Raw genomic sequence first — 17,336 nt, 5'->3', positions numbered from 1 at the left:
ATGCCTCAGCCTTCTAAGTAGCTGGGGCCTCAGGCGCGTGCCACCGTGTCCAGCTAGTTATTATTTTTGATATGGAGTCTTGCTCTGTCGCCCAGGCTGGAAGGCAGTGGTGCGATTTTGGCTCACTGTAGCCTGTGCCTCCGGGGTTCAAGCGTTTCTACTTCGTCAGCCTCCTAAGTAGCTGGGATTACAGATGCGTGCCACCATGCCCTGCTAATTTTTGTATTTTTAGTAGAGATGGGGTTTCACCATGTTGGCCAGGCTGGTCTCTAACTCACGACCTCAGGTGATCTGCCCGCCTTGGCCTCCCAGAGTGCTAGGATTACAGGACTGATCCACTGGGCCTGGTGAAAATTTGTATCTGTTTGATCAGTGTCTTCTTAATCCCCATCCCTGCTCTCATCCCTGGTAACCACCATTCATTCTTCTCTGTGCTTCTATGAATTGAGCGTTTTTTAGTATTTTATATTTTATTAATTAATTTATTTTTTGAGACAGAGTCTCACTGTGTCGCCTAGGCTGGAGTGCAATGGCACAATCTCGGCTCACTGCAACCTCCACCTCCTAGGTTCCAGCGATTCTCCTGCCTCAGCCTCCTGAGTAGCTGGGATTACCGGTGCACACCACCATGCCCGGCTAATTTTTGTATTTTTAGTAGAGATGGGGTTTCACCATGTTAGTCAGGCTGGTCTTGAACCCGTGATCTTGAGATCTGCCCACCTCGGCCTCCCAAAGTGTTGGGATTACAGGCGTGAGCCACCGCGCCTGGCCTTATTCTGTTTTTAAAGTGCTCATTTATTGTCTATTTCTTCCCTCTGGAATGTTAGCTCTGTGATGAGAGACCTTATCTGCCTCCTTTATACTGCTACCTAGAATAGATTCTGACACAGTAAGGGCTAACAAATATTTGTTGAATATAGTAAGCGGTATCATTAACTGAAAGCCAGGAAACAAGAGGTAGTATGGTGAAAAAGGCAGACTAGGTAGAAGTTGAAAAAGTGAACATAAAATGCAGAGGCAAGGCCTGGCATGATGGCCCATGCCTGTAATCCCAACACTTTGGGAGGTCGAGGCAGGAGGATCCCATGAGGTCAGGAGTTTGAGACCAGTCTGGCTAACGTGGCGAAACCCCTGTCTCTACTAAAAATGCAAAAATTGGCCCGGCGTGATGGCTCACGCCTGTAATCCCAGCACTTTGGGAGGCTGAGGTGGGTGGATCACGAGGTCAGGAGTTGGAGACCAGCCTGGCCAACATAGTGAAACCCCATCTCTACTAAGAATACAAAAAATTAACTGGGCATGGGGGTCACGTGGTGGCTGGGCTGGGGAAGTGGCGGCTTCAGGAGAGAGCGGGACTTCGTGTGGCGGAGGCAGCATCGAGGCAGCATTTATGACCTTCTACAGTGAGGAGAAACAAATAGGGAAGAGAGACTTGGTTCTAACATGAAAAAATCAGATTGAAAGACTGACCTGTCCTGGTTCCTCTTACTTCAGTTTCACCCCATTTGAGGTTCTTCAGATCCTGAAGTTACAGATGAAGAAATAAAAAAGCGGCAGTTATCCATCTTGGTGCATCCTGACAAAAATCAAGATGATGCTGACAGAGCACAAAAGGCTTTTGAGGCTGTGGACAAAGCTTACAAGTTGCTACTAGATCAGGAGCAAAAGAAGAGGACCCTGGATGTAATTCAGGCAGGAAAAGAATACGTGGACCACACTGTGAAAGAGCGAAAAAAACAAGGAAGGAAAACCTACAATTGTAGAGGAGGATGATCCTGAGCTGTTCAAACAAGCTGTATATAAACAGACAATGAAACTCTTTGCTGAGCTGGAAATTAAAAGGAAAGAGAGAGAAGCCAAAGAGATGCGTGAAAGGAAACAACAAAGTGGAGAAGAGATTGAAGCTCAAGAAAAAGCCAAACGGGAAAGAGAGTGGCAGAAAAACTTTGGGGAAAGTCGAGATGGTTGTGTGGACAGCTGGCGAAACTTCCAAGCCAATACAAAGGGGAAGAAAGAGAAGATAAATCGGACCTTCCTGAGACCACTGAAAGTAAAAATGGAGCAGTGTGAATGACCACCCGGGGTCACAGGCACAGAACCTTCCCCCTGCTATCTCCCTTCCTGCTTCGAAGGACTCATTCTTTCCTCCCACTTCCACCCTAACATAGAGTAGTATTTGCTTTTTAGTCCATTTTTTCAATACAATTTAATATCGATCAGAGTAATTCTTTTGTGCATTGAAATGCGGGGCTTGGTTTAAAAAAAGACCTTCCCCTCTCCTTGCCCCTAGAACAACCAGGATTAGAAGGTGCCACCATTGGTGCTGCCTTCTCTTCCCACAGCCTGTAACTCAGTGTTTTGTACTTCACTGAATTGTGATGGTTAGAAACTTCGTGGGTAGTTTGTGGAACTCATACAGTTAAACACATTGCTTAAAATGGTATTGCTGTGACTTCATAGACAAGCCTGGAAGGGGCACCTTAGGAAGCCCCTTCGCTTCAGTTGCTCGCTTCTGGGTGTGCTCCCTTCGAAGGCCCAGATGAAACAGGGAACACTTGTGGGCACACAGAGTGGCATCTGATGCCCTGATGCCCTGTGGTGTTTGGCATGTTCCCCCGTCTACTGACCAATCAGCATGGCATGAGGCCCACGCCACCCCAACCTTTCACTTTCCGAAGAGCTAGCCGTCCTCCACCCAGTACCATGTCCTAGCTTGTCTGCATTTGTTGGTGGTAATATTCTTTATGTATAATAAATTTTTATACCTCCCACCACCCCCAGAAAAAATTAGCTGGGCGTGGTGGCGGACGCCTATAATTCCAGCTACTCAGGAGGCTGAGGCAGGGGAATCGCTTGAACCCGGGAGTTGGAGGTTGCAGGTAGCAGAAATCGCACCATTGCACTCCAGTCTGGAAGACAAAAGTGAAACTATCTCAAACTAAAAAATAAAAAAACGCAAAAATTAGCTGGGTGTGGTGGCGTATGCCTGTAATCCCAGCTACTTTCGGTGGCTGAGGCATGAGAATCACTTGAACACAGGAGGCGGAGGTTCCAGTGAGCTGAGATCATGCCAGTGCACTGTAGCCTGGGCAACAAAGTGAGACCCTGCGTCAAAAAAGGAAAAAAAAAAAATGCAGAGGCAAGGCTGGGCATAGTGGCTCATGCCTGTAATCCCACCACTTCAGGAGGCCAAGGCGGGAGGATTGCTTGGGCTCATGAGTTTGAGACCAGACTGGACGTCATAGCAAGACCCTGTCTCTACAGAAAATGCAAAAATTAGCTGGGCATGATGTTGGCTACCTGTAGTCCTAGCTACTCAGGAGGCTGAGGTGGGAGGATGGCTTGAACCCAGGAGGTCAAGGTTGTAAGGTTGTAGTGAGTCGAGGTCGCACCGCTGCACTCCAGCCTGGGCAACAAGAGCGGAAGTCCATCTCCAAAAAAAAAAAAGGGAGTGGGGAGGGAGAGATAGGGTAGGAAGGAAGATAGAGATAGGGTAGGGAGGAAGGAAGAAGGGAAGTTAGCTGCCCCACCATGGAAACTGGAATTGGAGAGTGCAATAATAATTGAGGGGAGTTTGGTTCCTAGGTTAGTGTCAAGAGTTCTGACCAGAAACTGCAGGCCTGGTGGAGAGGACAAGTTCACTGTGTTTAGATTCCACATGTAAGTGAGATCATGAGGTATTTGCGTGGCTTATTTCACTTAACATAATGTCCAGGTTTTTCCATGTTGTCACGAATGGCAGGATATCCTTCAGTTAAGATTCAGCAAATATTTTGTGAGTACTTATTATATGTGTGGCAGTGGTATACAAAATTGATAAATATGTAGGTTCTTCTCTTAAAAAGCTTCTATTCCGTTGACAGAGATTAAAAACAAAACAAAAAACACCCCTAAAGCAACAAAACAAACCAATAGGGTTAATGAAATGTGGGTGGGAGGAGGTGGGAAGCATAAAAAATACAAAAGTAAAAGGAGATGCCCTTCTCCCTGTCAGTGTGCCCCCTGCTGCCCCGCGTAACAATAGATCCTTTTTATGTGTCAGGAAATGACAAACATAGGTCAGAAGAGTTTTTCAGGGGAGTCTCTTTATTTTCTAATCAAGGTAACATGAATAGTTAAATATTACCTGTACTGTTTTTTGGCTCTTTGGCAAGATTTCTCTTCATAACTGTTAAATTGGTTTAAAGGTCCAGGTGGTAGTTTGAGACATTACTGTCTGCCTCCTCAATCTTAGGCAGAAAAGAAATGTTTTATACATAGTCAAGCATGAGTTTGACATGGTTCTCCTTTGAGGTACCTGCCTCTCTCTTTTATCAGGAAGCTTAGTTGACCATGATTATATCAGGTTACAATTTTTCCTGTCTTATTTGGGGCACTGAGAAGTAGTCAGCCCCTATTCTTTAGCAGAGACAGTACAAACTGGCAAGTGTGCAGAAAATTTTTTTTGTTTTGTTTTTGTTTTTGAGATGGAGTCTCTCGCACTGTCTCCCAGGCTGGAGTGCAGTGGCACAATCTTGGCTCACTGCAAGCTCTGCCTCCCGGATTCACGCCATTCTCCTGCCTCAGCCTCCTGAGTAGCTGGGACTACAGGTGCCTGCCACCACACCCGGCTAATTTTTTGTATTTTTAGTAGAGACAGGGTTTCACCGTGTTAGCCAGGATGGTGTTGATCTCCTGACCTTGTGATCCGCCTGCCTTGGCCTCCTGAAGCGCTGGGATTACAGGCGTGAGCCACCATGCCGGGCCTGCAAGTGTGTAGAAATTCTTATAGTGCCAAGGTATAAAAGTTGAAGAACATTTTAGGCTGTGTTCTATTTTATTCTTATAGCCTAAATTAACTGTTGGGAAAACAATGCCTTAGTTTATGCCATGTGCTGCTAGTTACAGTTAAAAATCTCATGTGTTCACAGATGAAGCACTGTCACATGACAGATGGCTAAGAAATCTGTTGTCCATTGTCTGGGAGAGTTCCTGGTGCCTGAATCACACTGTATCAAATTCTAATTGCATGTTTCTGTCTACGTAAACTTGGGCAACTTCTTTAACCTTTCTAAGTCTCAGTTTTGTCATCTGTAAAATGGGAATAATAATAAAAGTATTCCACTGTTGTGGGCTGCACAACAGTGCAAATACAAAAGTAAAAGGAGTTGCCCTTCTCCGTCAGTGTGCGTTAAAAAGTTAGCCTTTGGCCAGGCATGGTAGCTCATGCCTGTAATCCCAGCACTTTGGGACGCTGAGGTGGGTGGATCATTTGAGCTCAGAAGTTTGAGACCAGCCTGGGCAACATAGCGAAACCCTGTCTCTACAAAAAATTACAAAAATTAGCCGGGCATGGTGGCTCGCATCTGTAGTCCCAGCTACTCTGGAGGCTGAGGTGGGAGGATTGCTTCAGCCCAGGAGGCAGAGGTTGCAGTGAGCTTAGATGATGCCGCTGCACTCCAGCCTGGGTGACAGAGTGAGACTGTCTCAAAAAAAAAAAAAAAAAAGTTAGGTTTTAACCACTAGACTATATTGTGTTGTGCATAGATCCAAAGATCATTTATCTTAAAAGACATATCGTAATCTAAGTAAATGCTGAGGTTACTTTCTGTAAGCAAAGAATTTTAGTTAATTGGTTCTCATCAGCAGGTAGGGCTAGCAATAGATTAAAACTTTATTAATGAGGCCGAGTGTGGTGGCTCAAGCCTGTAATCCCAGCAGTTTGGGAGGCCGAGGTGGGTGGCTCACGAGGTCAGGAGTTTGAGACCAGTGTGGCCAAGATGGTGAAATCCCGTCTCTACTAAAAATACAAAAATTAGCCTGGCATGGTGGCGGGCACCTGTAATCCCAGCTACTTGAGAGGCTGAGGCAGGCGAATCACTTGAAACTGGGAGGTAGAGGTTGCAGTGAGCTGAGATTGCGCCGCTGCACTCTAGCCTGGGTGACAGAGCAAGACTCTGTCTCAAAAACAAAAAATTTATTAATGAGAATGGTCAGATGATAAGGTACTGTGGTTAACTGAGAGATGAAGGTTATCACCAGCATGTTCTGCTTATTAGTAAACATATTTCAGAAATTAGGCTCCTTTTCTTTCTTCAGAAAAGTGCTGCATCCTGGAAAGACATTGTAATGCTTCTTTGGTAGTTGATAAATTTTGATGGCTTTATCAGGATTATTTATGAATCTTAGCTTTTTCTTTATTATTCTGCACACAGAAGGTTAGGCATGAAACCAAGAGCAAAGTTGGAAAATTACCTCTAGACAAAATAAGATGATGGCTTACTACTTTTTCCTCCCATCAGGATGCAGACAACAAAATTGTGACTAAGAGGTGTTTTTTTTTTTTTTTTTTTTAGTCGTGGATAAAAGATTTGATTTTATAGATACAAAGGCAGCATGGTGTAGAAGAACAAAAACTAGTGTAGGGCCAGAGATCTGAGTTTTAATTATAACTCTGCCACTAACTGTGTGTCTTTGATTGATTACTTCTCTGGGCCTCAGTTTCTTCATCTCTAAAATTAGTGTCTTTGGCCAGATAGCTGGTTTCCAAGATTTCCTGTAATTTTTTTAGTCCCTGTTGAAATAATCATGAAGTTAAGTGTTTATCAGGTAATGCAGTTTTTGATTTGAAAGTCATTAGTTTTGAAGACCTAGGTGTGATATTTTGCCTCCACACCTCCCGTCTGTTTATTGGAATAATTTATGCTTTCCACTAGCTGATAAGCTCACAGGCCAAATAAAATGTTGATATTTAGATAGCACTTATAGTTTCTGGTGCCAGGTGTGGGCATGTGTTTGCTACATACTTGATGAAAAAGAGATAGGTTAGCAAGTGTTTTCATGTAATTTTGCTCATTGAGTCATTCATCAAGCATTTGTTGAACATTTACAGTGAGCCATATAGTGTGGTTATAAAGACATTGAAGCACAGTTCTTGTTTTCCCGAAGTACACAAGGGGGGGGGGGGGCATATGAAGACTCAGAACTTAGGTAGTACCTTCTTCAGAAATCTTTACTTGATAGGCTTATTGCTCCTCTCTTTCTCCCATCCAGGGTTGATCTAAGTGTTCTCTCTGCCTTTGTATTTTAGTGGCACACAGTGCCGGGGCTGCCATGAATGGTTGTAGAATTGGTACCCTGCCTAAAGATACTTGGCCAAAGTGGTAGGGGAAGGCTGAAATCCAGATTTTATTCTGCTTGACAAATTCTATTTGCTTTTTCCACCTTTTTCTAGTTTACCTGCCCAGAGGAGAGTGCTTTTTCTAATTCTTACAAAAGAACCTGTGTATTCCAGCAAATATCCACCCTTTGCATTACTGTACCATAAACATTCTGTATTGCTTTTTTTTTTTTTTTTGTAGTAAAGTTTTGTAGTGGGTAATGAATGCCTTGAGGTGATTTGTTGAAGTGAGCAAATGCTTCCTGAAGGAGATGAATTCTTATGTGAGTTTTGAAAGAGAAGTGAAAGCCAGACAAGGGTAGATGTTGGAGATGAGAATGACATTCCAGGTGAAGGTACAGTGTATATATGCAAAGGAACAGAGCTGTGATATATAGCCCAGTGGTTCTTAAAAGTGTGGTCCTAGCACCAGTGGTGTCAGCATTACTTAGAAACTTGTTAGACATGCAGATTCTTGGCCTTCACCATAGGCCTGCCAACTCAGAAATTCTGGGGATGAGCAATCTGTGTTTTTACAGGTCTTCAGGTGATTCTGATGTAGGCTGAAGTTTAAGAATCACTGCTATAGCCCACCTCTTCAGAAAGTGTTACTTGATTGTGTTTGGAGCATGGGGTGACTAGGGAAGAGTCATTAAAATACAGAGCTGTAAGTCATGAGCAGAGTGAAGTGCCAAAGGAAAGTGTTTGAACTTTGTCCTTAGGCCAGTGGCTGCACCTTAGAATTACCTGAGAGCTTTAAAACTATAGCAGTGTCTGGGATTTGTCCCAGACCAGCTGAAGCCAAATCTGAGTTTCTGATGCACAGTGAGAATTGTGAACTATATATAGTTCTGATTATAATAGTGTACATATTTATTGAAAATGTATCAAACATGGTGTCAAGTAGCTTACATGCATAATAATTAAACAACACAGCAGTTTTATGTAGGTATTATTCCTATTTCACAGGCAAGGTAGAGAGGTTAAGTACCTTTTCCAAATGTTACATAGCTGGAAAGTGGTTGAGTCCAGGTTTTTGTGACTCTAAAGTCTAATGTCTTAAGCAATTAAAACAAAAAACCTTGGGTTCTTGAATTTGGATGGCAAAATAATGACATCTTTATTTTTACTAACCTATAACTGAAATTTAGCAGTTCCTTCAATTTCAAATGTTAGCAACAAATCACAGTTGTGTTAGCAATACTTATTTTGTCAGCAACAGAAATTAGAAATATTTTCATATTAAATTACAGATTGGGTGTGGTGGTGTGGGCCTGTAGTCCCAGCTACTTGAGAGGCTGTGGTGGGAGGATTGCCTGAGCCCAGGAACTTGAGGTTGCAGTGACAGAGGGCCTGGGTGACAGAGGGCGACTCTGTCTCTTAACCAGAATTAGCCTGGCATAGTGGCACGTGTCTGTAGTCCCAGCTACTCAGGAGGCCAAGGCAGGAGAATTGCTTGAACCTGGGAGGCGGAGGTTGCAGTGAGCTGAGATCACGCTACTGCACTCCAGCTCGGGCAACAGAGCGAGACTCTGTCTCAAAAAAAAAAAAAAAGCCTGGCATGGTGGCTCATGCCTGTAATCTCAGCACTTTGAGAGGGCGAGGTGGGTGGATCACTTGAGGCTAGGAGTTCAAGACTAGCCTGGCCAACATAGCAAAATCCCGTCTCTACTAAAAATGTTAATACAAAAATTAGCTGGGCGTGGAGGCACCTGCCTGTAATCCCAGCTACTCGAGAGGCTGAGGCAGGAGAATCACTTGAAACTGGGAGGCGGAGGTTTCAGTGAGCCGAGATCATGTCATTGTACTCCAGCCTGGGTGACAGCACAGCTCTGTCTCAAAAAAAAAAAAAAAAAGGAAAACTACAGATGTTGTAGATATTTCAAAGTACAATTTCAGTACTTCAACATTAGGGTAATTGTTAGACTAACCTCTAGATCTTATTTACTGTGTTAAAGAATCATATTACAATATTTTAAGTTGCTTTAATATATTGATAATTGTATTTGAATATAATTAATTCTCTTATAAGCATGGTACCATTTACAAAGAGGGAGAGTTTAGTGGATAGCTTGATGTAGGGTAGACAGGAAATTTTAAATTCATAAATCCCTTAGTCTAGGCTGAGCGTGGTGGCTCACTCTTGTAATCCCAACACTTTGGGAGGCTGAGGCTGGCAGATCACTTGACCTCAGGAGTTCGAGACCAGCCTGGGCAACATGGTGAAACCCTGTCTCAAAAAAAAACAAAAACAAAAACAAAAAAACCACATACACGCAAATTAGCTAGGCACGATGGCATGCATATGTGGTCCCAGCCACTCTGGAAGCTGAGTCAGGAGAATCCCTTGAGCCAGGGAGGTGGAGGCTGCGGTGAGCCAAGATCGTGCCTTTCACTCTCGCCTGGGCAATAGGAGTGAAATCCTGTCTCAAAAAAAACAAAAGAATCTTTACAGAAGAGATGGTCTCTCTTCCCCATCCCTCCTTTATTTGTTTTGTTAAATAGAAATGAAACCTAAGTTCTTTGTTGTTACATGTCAAAGTATTAGATTAAAAAACACTTAGGGTTTAGGAGTGCTTTTTACTAAGCACTTCCTAATAAATTAGGAAAGAGGATTATATGCATCATCTCATCAGGCATTTTAACTATCCTGTAGTTTGATATAGTGCTGTTTAATGTAACTTTCTGCAGTGATGGACATTTTTTTATTTGTGCTATCCAGTGTGGTAGTTGTTAACCACAATGATGCAGAAAGAGAAAGTAATATAGTAATAGTTTACAGGAACATAATAACATTATATAATAATAGTTAACAGTATGTGTTAGATGCCAGCTACTGTTCTTAGCATATTGTATATATTGACTCATGTAATCCTTACAATAGCCCCATGTGGTGGGTAGGGCTAAGTCTCTTTACAGATGAAAAAACTGAGGCACGGAGAAGTTAGTTGCCTTTCCAAAGGTTATATAGCTAGTAATTAGAAGATCTGGGATTCAGACTCTGGCAGTCTGGCTTCCTTTATGCTCCCTTTATACTTCTTTATCATTTCCCCCATACCCACAAATGCGTTTACATGCTGCTTTCAGAAACAAGACATTAAAAGGAATTTAAGATAAATAATTTTGTTCTAATTATTAACTAAAAGTATTGTGGTACTTTATAGTTTATTTCCCCTTTGTTACTTGATTCTAATCATGGACTCAATTTACTATTTAGTGTAAGTAAACTTGTATTCAGTGTGGTGTTTTTTTGTTTTTGATTTTTTTTTTGAAATGGGCTTTTGCACTTGTTGCCCAGGCTGGAGTACAATGGTGCAACCTCGGCTTACTGCAACCTCCGCCTCCCGGGTTCAAGCAGCTCCCCTGTCTCGGCCTCCCGAGTAGCTGGGATTACAGCCGCCCACCACCACACCTGGCTAATTTTTTGTGTTTTTAGTAGAGATGGGGTTTCACCATGTTGGCCAGGCTGGTCTCAAACTCTTGACCTCAGGTGATCTACCCATCTCAGCCTCCCAAAGTGCTAGGATTACAGGTGTGAGCCACCGCGCCCGGCCATGGTGGGTATTTTTAAATAACCAACACCGATATTGTTAATAATCTAGATGTTTTTCCTCCCAAAGGTTAAAGTTAGGTTCTAAAATTTAATAATAATATGATTATTTTCCTTACTGAAACAAAATGTAATTCTCAGGTCATTTTGTGATGAGTTGGCTTTGGTTAATGGATATTTCACTTTCCCTAGAGAACATATTTGAATAATTAACCTGTTAGACCTAGCATGTTGTGTTCCTAGAGACCCGAAAGGGGGAAAGTATCTCTCAGAGACAGAGTTCCATCCTTAACTATATTCAGGCCAACCTGGTGGTAGATAAAAGGGGCGAGAGAACTGTCATTTCTCAAGTATCTGTTATAGGCATTATTTTTGGTGCTTTAAATACATAGCCATCATTTATTGAATACAAGCTTTTTATTAAGCCTTTCAAGTGCTTTAGATTCATTACATGCCTTTTTCTTCACATATAACCCTTCAGAGAATATGGCAAAGATGTTTTTACAGATGAGGGCTTTGTTAGGCTCTTTTTCTTCTCTCTCCTCCCCTCCCCTTCACTTCAAGGGGAAATGATCATAAACATAGATGGGGAATGAGATTGGGGTGGTGCTGGGATTATCACTGCTGCCAGCTCACCTATTACTTAAGGCTGTCCAAGTTATACATTTTTCATTTCATTTATATACTGGAAAAGAAGGCAGACGGTATTTATTCTTATGTGAGAGACAGTATCATGTAAACAAAATAATCATATTATGATAAATGCTGTCTATGAAGGGAATAAATGAGGTGTTATGATGGATAATAATGAGGTACTTAACATTAAAAAAGGCCAGGAAAGGCATCTCTGAGGGTGTGAAATTTAAGCTGAGGATGTGTACAGAACCTAGGCAAGAATGGTCCAGATACAGGGAAGAGCAAGGATAAATCTTTTTAGCAGAAATGGCTCTAGGAATTCAGAGAAGGCCGTAGTGACTAGAGGGAACATAATGCAGGAAGAGTACAGTGGCGTTGCATGAGGTTAGAGAGGTAAGCAGAGTCTGGATTATGCAGGGTGTATTTGGGATAGTTAGGACTCATAGATTTTATTATAAGTGAAATGAGAAGCTGTTAGAGAGTTTTAAGAAGAGGAATGTTTAAAAAACATTCTTCTAGGACGGGTGCAGTGGCTCATACCTGTAATCCCAGCACTTTTGGAGGCCAAGACAGATTGATGGCTTGAGGCCAGGACTTTGAGACCAGCCTGGTCAACATGGCAAAACCCCATCTCTACTAAAAATAGGAAAATTAGCTAGGCAAGGTGGCACACGCCTGTGATCCCGGCTACTTGGGAGACTGAGGCAGGAGAATCACTTGAACCTGGGAGGCAGAGGTTGCAGTGAGCCGAGATTGTGCTGCTGCACTCCAGCCCAGGTGACAGAACAAGACTGTCTCAAAACAAAACATATTCTTCTAGCTTAGTGGTTCTCAACTGAGGGCGATTTTGCTTCCCAGGGGACATTTGGCAATGTCTAGATTTTTGATTGTCACAACTGGGAATAATGGTTTATGCTGCTGGCATCAGTGGATAGAAACCTAGGGATTATGGTGTATGCTACTGGCATCAGTGGATAGAGACCTGGGGATGATGGTGTATGCTACTGGCATCAGTGGATAGAGATCAGGGATGCTGCTAAACCTTCTATAATGCACAGAACAGTAAACAACTATTGGCCCAAAATGTCACTAGTGGCAAGGTTGAGAACCCTTGCTTTTGTTATTGTGTGAATATTGGAGTGGTGGGTGGGGTGTGGGGAATGCAAGAGGGAGGGTTAGGTTGTTACAGTGTACAGGTGACAGATACAGTGCCTTGGATGATGGTTGTAATAGAGATAATACTGAGAAGTGTTCTTATTCTGTATGTGTATTGGAGTTAGAGTAGATAAGTGAGGAAAGGGATAAGTCAAGGATGATCTCCAGGTTTCTAACTAATAATTGAGTGATTTGTGATACAGTCCTAAAGTAGGGAAGACTGGGAATGAAGTGTTCTGATTTTTAAAATTTTATTTCATTGAATTTGAGTTGCTATTAATAGAAGACACAACACTATTTTAGGGTACAATAGGAAGGAAACAGTAACCTCATGCTGTCTATACTTGGTCACACCAGCCATTCATTGCTTTGAAATCTTATCTGTTCTCAGGGATATGGCAGTTTCTTCTACCTTTATTTGTATTGCGTGGCATATGATAGGCTGTCCTTCTGCATGTGTCTCAGTAACAAAACATAATACAGCTTCATCTACTTGTGGCTGTTCTCATATCCCATAAGTCATCACTTTACTGTTGCTTTGCAAGAAAACATAGAATTGGTGTTATTACTAGCAATAATTAATACTTAACTTGCTAATACAGATTTTTTTTGTGCCTTTCTGCATAGTTAATAACTTTTCAGTGGCAAATTGTAGAGTAGTATTTTGAAAGCAGTTAAACACAACATGCATGGAACCAGCAATGTTAATAGCTCAACTGATGATCATTGGTCAAGCTAGTCAGATTTTAGAAATAGGAAATAATTCTTTTGTCAGAAGACCTTATTTTAAACACACACACACACACACACACACACCCTTATAATTTTGTTTTCTAGTTCTTGCCTATTGAAGAATGGTAATATTGATGTATAGAGTGACTCATTTGCTTAGGGTAAGATTTTTGGTAAAGGTTCACTAAGAAATTTAGAAGCTTCCTTAGTTGATTTAAAATATGGGAAAAAATATCATTAGATTTACACAGAAATGTTGAGGAACATCTAGATTTGCAATTATAATACTTTAAGTATTAGACTATTTCCATTTGGAACCTTTCTAGTTCACTTTAACAAGACAATTTGAATTGTCAGGCAGGAGCATTTCATTTTCTAAAATAAGAAGAAATGATACTTTGCTATAGAAGACCTATTCATGATTTTTTACATATGTTTAATGTTTTTTTTGAACAGACATTCACAGTCTCTTTTCAGCCTTATAGAGCTCTCTGGTATTACTGTTCTGTCCCAATGTATCATCCCCTCCTGCCTTTATTTTCTTAACTAGCTGAGAACCTTATTTATCTCTCAAAATATGTTCATCTGCTTTGCATTTTTGTCTTTTCATTGCATTTGTCTAAAACCCAACCACATCACTTCATCTTTCTGACTTCTGTGTACCTGGCTCTGAGCTACTGAGCACAGCTGGAGAAAATAACAAACTTGCAGACTGGAGCCACTGAGTATTCATGCTCTCCAATCTTAATTGAACCCTCAGCATTACCCAGTAATTCTCCTTTGTTCCTAGTTTTTTCTCATTCCTCATACAGTTACTTAAAAACTTGTAATCTCCTATAGCCCCCTTACTTTACCACTTCCCTTCTCTTTTTCAGTAGATGACCTCATCTGTTCACTGTGAAACTTGAATTTAATTATTATTTTATTTCTGGGAGATGTTGAAAAAGTTTGAAATGAGACCACATAGAGATCACCTTAACATTTGTGATGCATGTTGCTTGGAGGCATACAGAAAACTAAAGTATAAATTTTAGGACAAAAACGGAAAGATATATCTTTGTGGTAATTTTGGTGAGGCTACTATGAGGTAATTTTAGTACATCACTTTTTTTTCCTTTTTTTTGGAGACAGGATCTTGCTCTGTTGCCCAGGCTGGAATGCAGTCATGGCTTACTGCAGCCTCAACCTCCTGGGCTGAGGTGATCCTCCCACCTCAGCCTCCTAAGTAGCTGTTACCACAGGTGTGCACCACCATGCCTGGCTATTTTTTTGTATTTTTATTAGAGATGGGGTCTCACCATGTTGCCTTGGCTGGTCTCAAACTTCGAAGCTCAAGCGATCTGTCCTCCTTGGCCTCCCAAAGTGCTGGGATTACAGGTGTGAGCCACCACACCTAGCCCCATAGTGTAATTTTTTTTTTTTTTTTTTTGAGATGGAGTCTTGCTCTGTTGCCCAGGCTGAAGTGCAGTGGCACTCACTGCAAGCTCTGCCTCCCGGGTTCATGCCATTCTTCTGCCTCAGCCTCCCGAGTAGCTGGGACTATAGGTGCCCGCCACCACTCCCGGCTAATTTTTTGTATTTTTAGTAGAGACAGGGTTTCACCGTGTTAGCCAGGATGGTCTTGATCTCCTGACCTCGTGATTCGCCCACCTCGGCCTCATCTCTTGACCTGGTGATCCGCCTGCCTCAGCCTCCTGAAGTGCTGGGATTACAGGCGAGAGTCACTGTGCCCGGCCCCATAGTGTAATTCTTAATACCACTTTTATAATGGAACCAAATTATTTAACTTCACCCCTTCTGATCTGTAAGCAATTTATTTCATTTCTTTTGATAAATAATGTAAAAAGAGTGCTCACTTTGGCAGCACATACACTAAAATGGGAACCATATAGAGATTAGCATGGCCTCTGTACTAAGAAAAAAAGAATGTAAAAAGAGTATTAGATATTCAACAAGATTCTAAGATAAGGGGCTTCATTATTTTCGTTTACATATAAAATTAAAATGATTTAGTTAGTTCCAAATTGAACTATTTGATTCTGTTATACTGCCTTCAGTATTATTTGTAAATCTTCTATTTCCCTTTTTTATCCAAATTCTGAGCGTTTCTCTTTATTGTGTCCTATCTTGATCTCTTGTCTGTAAGCTTATTATCCTTTTTGAAGACTTTCTCTGACTGCTTTATAAGACTGCAGAAAAATAATCATTGATTTTCCTGGCAGCTCAGGCTTTCTTGGTTTTATTTGGTTGACCTTTTAGACACTTCCAATGTCTAAGGAAGGAACTGCTGGATTCGGAGATCAATGACTTGGATTCTAATCCAGATTAGTCAATTTATTAGCATCATGTGCTTCTGTAAGTTACTTTTACCTCTCTGCGTCGCTTGTATTGGTAATAAATAGGTATGTCCGTGTCATCTCAGAGCGTATTGGCTAGCAAATGAGCTAACGTTAACAGTGCTCTGTAAACTATGAAATATGAATATAAGTGGTAGTTCTTTGGGGGGACATTTTGTACATCCACAGATTTCTTTTCTTTTCTTTTTCTTTTCTTTTTTTTTTTTTTTTTTTTTTTGAGATGGAATCTTGCTCTGTCACCCAGACTGGAGTACAATGGCACAATCTTGGCTCACTGCAACCTCCGCCTCCTGAGTTCTAGTGATTCTCCTGCCTCAGCCTCCCGAGTAGCGGGATTACAGGCGCCCACTATTATGCCCAGCTAATTTTTGTATTTTTAGTGGAAACAGAGTTTTGCCATGTTGGCCAGGCTGGACTTGAACTCCTGACCTCAGGTGATCTGCCTGCCTCGGCCTCCCAAAGTGCTGGTATTACAGGTGTGAGCCACTGTGCTCAGCCCAAGTTGGTTCATTTTAGTTGTGACTGTTATTGAGCTCAGGTAGCTTGATAAATCTGTCTTCACTATAGCAGATCTGGGTCAGGACACATTCTCCTGGGACTGTGTTGGAGACAAACTGCCAAATTTAATTTGTTTGAATACTCCTCACCATTGAGTTAATTTGGTTTCAGCTTGATATAATCATTTATGAGATCTGGGTTCTGCTTCCCATGCCACCTATTTTGGATTTTATGTATTTACTTTGTTCATTCCACACAGATGGTTTATCTTGTTTCATTCTTCTTAATTTAGTGCTCAGTGTTCACTTAAGATTTTTTTTTTTTTTTTGAGACGGAGTTTCGCTCTTGTTGCCCAGGCTGGAGTGCAATGGCATGATCTCCGCTTACCACAACCTCTGCCTCCCGAGTTCAAGCGATTCTCCTACCTCAGCCTTCCGAGTAGCTGGGATTACAAGTATGCACTACCATGCCCAGCTAATTTTATATTTTCACTAGAGATGGGATTTCTCCATAATGGTCATGCTGGTCTTGAACTCCTGGCCTCAGGTGACCTGCCCGCCTTGGACTCCCAAAGTGCTGGGATTACAGGCGTGAGCCACCGCTCCCAGCCTCACTTCAGTTTTAAAAGAGCCACTTGTGGATTGGATTTATCCTTACAAAGTTGAGTGAGATATATATTGCTTCTAGTGCATTCTTGCTTTTGCATCTAGGAAGAGTATGGATTTTGCAGTCCATCTTAGATTGCCCTGTCATGTATTTAGCTGAAACTTTGGAGCAAGTTACTTTTTTGAGATCGATCCATCCATCCATCCATCCATCCATCCATCCATCCATCCATCCACCCACCCACCCACCCGTCCACCCATGTACCCACTTATCATCCCAGAGGCACTGTAGTGCTGCTGCTCCTTGCTTTTCTGTTTTTCCTTGACAGATACGTTGAGGTATAATTTACATAACATAAAATTCTCCCATTTTAAGTGTACAATTCAGTGATGTTTAGTTAATTTGGAAAACTATGTAGCCAACACTACCTAATTTCAGAATACTTCTATCACCCCCCCAAAGAAGAAAATCTGTGCCCATTTGTAGTCATTTCTCATTTTCTAATCTTAGGGTACTACTAATCTATTTTCTGTCTCCATAGATATGCTTTTTTGGGACATTTCATAAAATTGGAATCATTTATATGCTCTTATGTTTGGCTTTTCTTTAGCAATGTTTTTGAGGATAATCCGCGTTAAGGCATGTTTCAATACTTTCTTGTATT

The 17,336-nt window shown here is 41.7% G+C and overlaps 1 protein-coding gene, 1 non-coding gene and 1 pseudogene across 3 annotated transcripts in view; all 3 read left to right on the top strand.

The window, feature by feature from the left end:
* Positions 1-17,336, top strand: part of STAG1 (STAG1 cohesin complex component) — a 413,034-nt gene that overhangs the window by 15,234 nt on the left and 380,464 nt on the right. The window lies entirely within an intron of this gene.
* Positions 1,208-15,730, top strand: LOC101141604 (dnaJ homolog subfamily C member 8-like; annotated as a pseudogene).
* Positions 15,060-15,161, top strand: LOC115934155 (U6 spliceosomal RNA). The gene has a single exon (XR_004069989.1). It is a non-coding gene; the product is annotated as a U6 spliceosomal RNA (small nuclear RNA).

Source organism: Gorilla gorilla, chromosome 2 (assembly GCF_029281585.2).
Source record: "Gorilla gorilla gorilla isolate KB3781 chromosome 2, NHGRI_mGorGor1-v2.1_pri, whole genome shotgun sequence".
Taxonomy (NCBI): Eukaryota; Metazoa; Chordata; class Mammalia; order Primates; family Hominidae; genus Gorilla; species Gorilla gorilla.
The sequence above is the reverse complement of the archived record's forward strand: the minus strand, read 5'-3'. Positions and strand labels throughout refer to the sequence as shown.